Below are 9,578 nucleotides of genomic sequence, written 5' to 3'. Positions count from 1 at the left end.
TCTTCTGTGCTTCTTCCCCTTGACCAAACCTCCACTCCCATACTCTACCTATGTGCTTCATGACCAACAAACTCACTCACATAATTCAATAAATAGCCATCTTTACTGAACACTCTCCCCTACATCTTTGCTTTAAAAGAAAACCTGGTTCCCTTTTCTAAGGACAAAATTTCATCCTTAGTCTTCTCAAGTGGAAGTTCCTCTGAATCTCATTCCCCACATTTTCCAGGGTGGTAGGGGGTTGATGTGTTGTTCAAGCCTCCATACTTCTTCCATCCTCTGCTGTTTGGCTCTGCTACCCTCACACCCCGTTCCCTGCTGTAATCTGATTCAGAGGCACTTCTCATTTATTGAAGACTTTGACATCAAACCATGGTGTAGCTTTGCCTCTGCCACAACTCTTGTTATCAGTAGGAGTTACTTCAATATCCATGGAGATGGCCTGCCCAGTATGCTAGACTTTCAGTTGTGTGGTCCATTCTCTACCTCAGCTTCCTACTCACTGGGCCATTTCATTTTCCCCAAATACTCTCTTTGCTGAAGTCACTAGTGTAGACATTTCCTCTCTAACAGATCCTCTGGTCCTTTTGGCTTGCTGTTCAAGTACATCCAATTCTCCTGTCCTTTGGCAGCACCAAGTCTCAGTGTCCATCATTGTGCCTCTCTTCTCCATCCACCTGTCTTCCTTCCCTATCCTACTATTCCATGGTACATCATTTCATTCTTCCCTGGCCCAAATCTTAATTTCTTGACCCTTTCTCCTTTCACGGTGTCCTCTTTGTCAAACCACAACCCTAGATAAACCCAACCATCCTCTATAATTTGGGCTTGAACCACAGAATTCTGCTAGAGAAGATTGCATAACTAGGCAGGTTGCTATTATGAGAAAATCCTGGTCACTGACTCCAACAGAACACTGACCTGGGAACAATTTCCAGGAATATATATATATATTTAAATATATATTTACTTAATATTAATATATAATAATTACTATATATTATAATATAATATTACAATAATATTAATATATTATATATAATATTAATATATAATAATATATTTTAAATATATATATTTAATTTATAATCTGCTCTCCTACTTTTTTTTTCCATTTTTTTTTAATGTTTTTTATTTATTTCTAGGAGAGAGAGAGACAGCATGAGCAGGGGAGGGTCAGAGAGAGAGGGAGTCACAGACTGAAACAGGCTCCAGGCTCTGAGCTGGCAGTCAGCACAGAGCCCGACGCGGGGCTCGAACCCACGAACCGCGAGATCATGACCTAAGCGAAAGTCAGACGTTTAACCGACTAAGCCACCCAGGGGCCCCCTACTTTTTGTATCTTGAATTTCTGTCCCTCTTTTCCCTCTGTCCCCCTCAGGAGATGTTCTTGCCCCCCCACTTCACAAGGAAGATATAAACCATCAAGCAGAAAATTCTTTGACATCTCTCTCTCTCTCTCTTTAATGTTTGTTTCTTTATTTTGAGAGAGAGAGTACATGTGACTGGGGGAGGCACAGAGAAACAAGGAGAGAGAGAGAGAATTCCAAGTAGGCTCTGCTGTCAGTGCAGAGCCCAACATGGGGCTTGAACCCACAAACCTGACCTGAGCTGAAATCAAGAGCCAAACACTTAGCCAACTGAGCCACCTAGGCATTCCCCCTTAAACACAATGTTTATTTATCTTTGATCTCTCTTTACTAGATGAATAAAAGTTTCTGTAGATATACCCACTCACCCTGTCTTCCTCTCCAATTCCACGTTTTGTCTAAGTCAGGCCCTCTACCTGTGCTAGCTGTGTCCATCTTCTCAGAAAATGTTATCTATGTATTTTTAATGTCTATCTCTCTACTGGATACTTTTATCAACATCAAAACATGTTCAAATATCTTATTATAAAGCCCTCCCCTAATTCTACCTTTGCATTCTGATATCCATGGTTAAATGACTTGAACAGCCATTTTACAAAAAAAAGATATAAATACATGAATTTAAAAAGTTGCAAATACAGGAATAATAAATACAAGAAAAAGTAGTCACTCTCTTCTTCCTTTCCTCTTCAGAGCCAATTTTCTTGGATGCGGTATCTCGATTCCCTAGATCCATTTTTCCACCTCCCATTTACTCCTTAACCTGTTCAAATCCTGAATGGACCACACACTTACCTTATTTTCTTTCTGTCTCTGCAGTCAGTATTCAGTATTCCTTGCCAGCCATTTCTTCACCTCTTGACTTGGCATTTGGAATTCTTCACGGCTCTGTCACATAAGCCCTTTTATTTCACTTTACTCCTCATTCTCTCCCTAGGCAATCTCTTCTTCCACAGCTCACTTTCTATGTGATGATGACTCCCAAGAGGTTGTGTGATAATGGCTTCTCTTTACAGTCAAACCCATAGATCCAACTATTACTCAAACCTTCTTGTGTAGTTTGTGGTCACCTCAAGCAAATGTGAAAAATATGGAACTCTGTCTTCTTTCCTTCACAAATCTGCTTCAGCTTCAGTGTTTCATAAAACTGAAAGACATGTTTCAAACCAAAAAGCTAGTGATCATCTTCAATTCCTACTTATCCTTCACTCATCCTACATAAAGTATTTCCAAGGCCTGTTAATGCTACCTCTTCAGTATCTCTCAAATCTGCAGAACTCCTTTACCTTTAGTCACAACCACCGTTATTATTATTATTATTCTCCTCCTAGATAACTAAAGAATCTCTTAAGTAGTTTTATTGCATTGAGATGTGTTTGTTTTAACACTTCTTGACTGATGTATAGAGACAAAAAATGGTGCAGGTTTTAGGTGTACAATTCCTTGATTTTTCTAGATGTGTACCCCCATGCAGCCAAAGCCCCAGGGAAGAGCATTTCTATCACCCGGAAAGTTCCCTTGAAGGCTTTTCTAGTTAGCCTCTGCCACAATACCCCAGCCCAGCCTGGAGCAATAAGTTTTCTACTTTCTAACACCATAGGTTAGTTTTGCCTGTTCTAGAATTTCATATACATCAAATCATAAGGTATGTACTCTTTTGTGCCCCCCCCCCTTTTCAATATGAGAAGCATTCCATTGTATGGAAATATCACAATTTGTCCATTAACCAGTGGATGGATGTTTGGGTGGTTTCTAGTCTCTGTCTCTTGTGAATAAAGCTACCGTGCATTTCATACTGACTTTTGTGGACACATGTTTTCATGTTTTCGTAGAGATACTCAGGAGTGGAATTTGGGGTCATGATGTAGGTGCATGGTTAATTTTCTAAGAAATTGCTGAACTATTTTCCAGAGTGGTTATACTATCAACACTCATATTGCTGGCTCTCTATGAGAATTCCAGTGGTTATGCATCCTCATCAACACTTGAAAAAACCAGGTTTGTACATTTTAACTATTCTAGAGGTGATACTGACTACTTTATCTTGTATTTATTATTCCTGTATTTGTAACTTTTTAAATCCATGTATTTATATCTTTTTTTGTGAAATGGCTGTTCAAGTCATTTACCCTTTTTTTTTTCATTTACCCATATTTTTAAAATTAAGCTCCTTGGGACTATGTCTTCTTTCTATTTCTGTTTTTCATTTCATCACAGCATCTGTCTCATCAATGTACTCAAAATTTTGCTGAACTTAACTGAGCTCAATGCCATCTCATTCAAGGGCCAGATATCCATGTTCCCTTGGCTACATTTTAAAGGAGTTGGCAAGATCCAGGTTTAGATGCTGGAGAAGAGAAAAGGAGAAAGAAAGCTAAGGTGAGTCTATCCAATGTCCTTTGTGTTTTTTCTCATAGTCCTTCTTCCTGGTTCCATTTATATTTTTGACTGCTTTTCCCCAACCAGGAGCAGCTGCCTAAGCTGAATGTCTGAAAAGGTTTGGATGAAACTATACAATCAATTGTACAATGAATCCCATCAGGTGCAGACCCAGGACTGAGGTTGGCTGGTACATGCATAGACTTAACAGGAGCTGCTTGGGTTGCAAAGTATAGTTTCTCCTCCCCAGGTCTATGCCAATTTGAACTTTGTATTTCTTAGGTTTTCTTTCACTAAATTCTTCACATTATCTAAATGCAATCTCTGCTGCAGCCAGACTATTCTCCTTGTGATTTTTCAGACACGCCTGTCCCAGTCACTCCCTTTGTTCCATCCCATCCTCATGTGTGGTGTGAAGGGGACCTTTTGCAAAATAATGCTTTGGAATTATGCTTATGAGAGACGGTCCATGGCAGCAAGAGAGGCTGAACCGCCCCCCCCCCCACTTTATTATACAGGTGCTCCTCTCTGAAGAATGTAAAAATCCGTAGCAAATGATATAAAAACATCGTTCAATGGGACTTACAGGCTCAAACACAGGAGGCAGAACAGGGTGAAGCTAATGACCCAATGTTAGAAGGTAGGAAAGGAAGGTTGTAGAACAGTTGGGGTGTTTCCTGGGAACAACCTGGGAAAACTGGTACTGATGGAAAGGCTCCCAATAAAACAATAAAGAACCATTTCCACCAGGCATATTTATAATTAGCTGACTCAAGCGAGGCTGAGCTACTGACAGAACTTCCAAGACATTTTGTAGCACTGTTACACACATTTCTGTTTTTCCATCTCAGCGTGTTTCTCTAGTCTTTTGTTTGCCTTTAAAAAATTTTTTTAAATGTCTTTATTTTTTATTTTGAGAGACAGAGACAGAGAGTGAGCGGGGGAGGGGCAGAGAGAAAGGAAGACACAGAATCTGAAGCAGACTCCAGGCTCTGAGCTGTCAGCACAGACTCTGACGTTGGCTCGAACCCATGGACTGTGAGATCATGACCTGAGCCCAAGTCAGACGCTTAAATGACTGAGCCATCCAGGAGCCCCTCGATAGCTAATGACAATATTAGTATCAGTAACAATATCAATAATACTAGTTGTAAGTATCATTTAGTGAGCAAAAGAGAAATCATTAGCTTCGTTTTGTGGATGAGGACATCGACACTCCGGAAGTTAAGAACGAGCCCAGCCTCCTATTCCTGGAAATGGCAAAATTTGAAGTCTGCAAGTTTCATTTGGGCCCTTTTGGCTGAGTCATGAGAGGCGACAACTAGTGGGTGAGCACGTGGGCCATGCAGCCAAGCAGCGTGGGTGTGAATCCGAGCATAGTCATCTTGCAGCTGAGTGCTGGGCAAGGCATTGAAATTCTGTGTCTATTTCCTCCTTTGTAGGATGGGGAAAAAATAGTGCATACTTCATATGGCTGGTAAGCCTTGAATGTGTTCCCTGTGAAAGCTCACTCTTGCCCACTGTGTGCTCAATAGTTCTTGGTGCACTCTGCAGTGTCGGCTCTCCCTTCTTTGGCCTCCTACATTATTGGTACTCTGTACTCAGTACTCAATACTCAGTACTACTTAGTAGATCCTTCTCAATTTTACCTAGTGTGTGATTATCAGCCCTTCAAGGATAGAGATATGTTGTATTCAACCTGATTGGATTTAGCATGGTTACTTGCACAAGTGGATGCTGAATAAATGTCACTTGAACTGTCTTGCAAAGCAGACAACATAGTGTTTAAGAACATAGGCTCTGGAGCCTGGCCGATCTGGTTTCAGATCCCAGACCCACAGCTTACTAGCTGTGTGCTTTTGAGCAAGTGACTTAAGCATGCTGTGCCCCAGCTTCCTCAACTGAAAACAGAATAATCAGTATGTTCTGCTGCGAAGTTTCATAGTGAGGATTGAATAGGTTATTATATACGAAGTGGTTAGGACGACCCAAGGTTCATCATAAGCACTTTATAAGTGCTGGCTATCTCTGTCATTTTCCTTGTGGGCCAGTCTTATCTCTCAAACTAGATTGTAGGTGTTTTGGAACAAAGGACTTTCAAATCTCAGTGGCTAACGTGCAGCTGAATTTTCATCCAAATTTATGCAAATTCCAGCATGGATGTTGCTGGTCAGAAACAGGCCTGGGTGTCCTTCTTCTGAGTGGTGACAGGGTGACTCTTGCTCTTTTAGTTCTCTGAAATCACCATCCTTAGCACATGGACTTTAGCATTGGCAGAAGAAGAGAGAGAGGAGATTTGTAGGTCAGACTTCGAAAAATGCACATCATTTTTGCTTGCATTCCATTGGCCAGAACCCATCTGATGACCTACCTGCATGCCAGCAGCTTGGGAAATACAGGCTTTCTGGGTGCCAAGGATGACAATGTGTTGGGAGCCATTCTGAGCCCACTAGTCGAGAAAACTCCTGGTGAGGTTAAAGCAAGTTTGCACGGTCTCTTGCCAATCAGATGATGACCGATATCTACCCCCACTCAATTATTTCTGGTTGAGCACTGACCCCTAGGGTACCTTGTTGATCAATATTGGGAGTGACTTGTCCCCTTACTCTGGCACTGGTATGATGATTGCACCTTGTGAAGGAACTTACTGTGGAACAACTTCTTTTGATTATGGGAACAGACATCGTGTCTCCAGAAGNTTTGACCTATAAATAAAGACACCAAAACCAACAGGACAGAGATGCCTGCCTGGTGATCAGAAAGGATCTCGGGGCTCTCTCACTCTCTTTCGCCGACACCGTCCATCCTTCAGGGACCCCTGGACCTGTCGGAGCCAGCGCGGACTCCAACAACAGTGTAATAGTTTGCTTAACCCAGAGTATCCTCTCTGCCACACCAGGGGTGAGGCGGCTCCCCAAAGGAGAAGCAGGTGCTGGAAACAGAAGGGGGGTGGAAAATGCTGTTGACGTCACTACCTTCAGATCAATGAAAGATTATTTGCAAGGCCCAAGTGTCTGTCTACAATGTGAGGCTCTTATCACTTTCATTTGTAGGAAAGTGGGAAAAATTGGAGCCCCTGGGGGGCTCGGTCTGTTGAGCGTCCGACTTCAGCTCAGGTCATGATCTCACCATTCCCGAGTTCGAGCCCCGTGTCAGACTTGGTGCTGGCACCTCAGAGCCTGGAGTCTGTTTTGGATTCTGTGTCTCCCTCTCTGTCTCTGCCTCTCACCTACTCTATGTCTGTCTGTCTCTCTCTCTCAAGAATAAATAAACATTAAAAAAACGAGAGAGAGAGAGTGGGAAATTGATTCCAAACTGTTGCAGCTATTTGTGCCAGACTGCATGGGTCCTAGCTGCCTCTCAGAGCTCTCTTAGCTGTGGTCTCGGCTCTTTGCACAATTGTCCTCAGTGCTGCAACCATGAATTCCCCTCACTGGGGGCTCTCTCCGCAGTGTAGTGTGTGTTATACCCACCCCACCCCCACCCCCAGTGGACAGTTTGCAGAAAGGGAGATCTCCACCAGACCCAGGTGTCTGGGGGCATGCCTGGTACAATAGCAATTGGATCAAATGAGGTCTCATTCTAGAAAAGAAGGCAGACCCGGGGCGTCTAAGTCACTTAGCCTTAAACATCAAACTTCAACTCAGGTCATGATCTCATGGTTCATGGGTTCGAGCACCATGTCGGGCTCTGTGCTGACAGCTTGAAGCCTGTTTCAGATTCTGTGTCTCCCTCTCTCTGGTCATGCTCTGTCTGTCTCTCTGTCAAAAATAAATAAACATTAAAAATTAAAAAAAAAAGGTAGACTTGTAAACAATTCAGATTAGTGTTGTAACAGCACTCTAAGCCACAAGACGTACAAGCAGGAGGGTGCAGCTAATTAGGGAATGGGAAAGATTTCCTAAAGAACTAATGAGTCTTAAACATTGAAAATGGAACAAAGACAAAAATGGAGAAGTCTGCTACTGCAGAACAGTGACCCCTAGGCCCGTTCTGTTGTTTCATCTATACCTCAGGTCCAGTTCATCTCCAAGGTTACAAATCTGATGCTTGAACTTGAGCTCTTTTTTTTTTAGTTTATTTATTTATTTAGAGAAAGACAGAGACAGCGTGAGTAGGGGAAGGGCAGAGAGAGAGGGAGAGAGAGAATCCTAAGCAGATTCCATGCTGTCAGCACAGAGCCGACAAGGAGCCCCAGCTCACTAAGTCTCAAGATCATGACCTAAGCCGAAACCAAGAGTTGGACACTTAACTGACTGAGCCACCCAGGTGCCCCTGAACTTGAGCTTTTTATGTAAACTGTTTTAGGACCAAGGTGACCAGATGTCCTGTTTCTCTGGTTCTTCTGTTTATTGAACAAGAAGTTTCTGTCAGGTCTTAGTAACTCATTTGCAAACCTGACATGGAGCCTCTTATTGAAACGCTATAATTTCCACAAAGGATTACTCCATTGTGATTATTACTGCCCTTCTTCTTCCTCATCACCCCCTCTCCACCTTCCGCACACCTCAGTCCGGAGTAGCATCCTGTCCTTGCAGTCCTTACTTAGAAGAACGGTTCTTCACCATTTAAGCCTTTAAATGCTTAATTCCTGGGGTGCATGGGTGGCTCGGTTGGTTAAACATCTGACTTCAGCTCACCTCATGATCTCATGGTTTGTGGGTTAGAGCCCCAAGTCAGGCTGTGCTGACAGCTCAAAGCCTAGAGTCGGCTTCGGATTTCTGTGTCTACCTCTTTCTCTGCCCCTCCTCTGCTCACATTTTCTCTCTCTTCTCTCTCTCTCAAAAGTAAATAAACATTTAAAAATATTTAAAAAAAGATAAATGCTTAATTCCAGGGGCGCCTGGGGGCTCTGTTGCTTAGCATCTGACTCTTGATCTCAGATCTGGTCTTGATCTCAGGGTCGTGAATTCCAGCCCTGTGTTGGGTTCTGTGCTGAGTGTAAAGTCTACTTTAAAAATACTTAATTCCACTCTCATATGGGGTCCCATCTGTGCTGGAGGCCGGCTCCAGCATGTCCAGGGGTCCCTGAAGGATGGACGGTGTCGGCGAGAGAGTGCGAGAGCCCCGGAGATTCTTTCTGATCACCAGGTAGGCATCTCTGCTCTGACTGGGGCTCAACTTTATTTTATCATTAAGTGTTTGGGGGATGGCACAGAAGTGGCATTTGCCTTAGACAATGGTTTCTGATAACAAACTTCTTTGATATGTAAGAATTTCCCAGAACATAGATATGTAGAAGACTCATGCATAACGTTTACAATAGTGACTGATGTAGGGGATTTAGATGCTTATCCTAAGGGGAAGGGAGGCATCTTTAACATACCAAAGTTTTTAGTATAAAAAGGGTGAAGTTACTTCTCTGTGGTCAAGGGTCAACAGCTTGTTTATTTAAGGTGGAAGTATCAAGAAAAACAGGTCTTTCAGGGAACACCTCTGCTCTCATAATCACAAAAGAAGTTCCTCAATAGGTTCCTTCACAGGGAGCAATCAGCATATACAAGGCCAGAAAATGCTCTAAGCAGAAACAAATGGGTGGGGGTGGATATTTGCCCTTAACTTTAAATTAGGCTCTTAGTCTCAGGGCCAGACTCAATTGTCTTTGATATGCAAGGCCCATAGGAAGAGGCTTTTTACTATCATTCACAGAGCTTTCATCTAAAATCTCTTTTGTAAAGGCAGGAATATGCTTTTCCTTATGAGGTATCTGTGTTTGGAATATTGGTCTGATATGGAATAATGTGAGACCTGGTCAATACCAGCAGCCTCATTTCCAACATGAGCCAGTAGTAGCAGAAGGAGATACCAGTTTTCGTTTCTCATGGCAGG

Source organism: Crocuta crocuta, unplaced genomic scaffold, assembly GCF_008692635.1.
Source record: "Crocuta crocuta isolate KB4526 unplaced genomic scaffold, BGI_CrCroc_1.0 scaffold395, whole genome shotgun sequence".
NCBI classification, from domain to species: Eukaryota; Metazoa; Chordata; class Mammalia; order Carnivora; family Hyaenidae; genus Crocuta; species Crocuta crocuta.
This window is presented reverse-complemented; position numbering follows the sequence as displayed.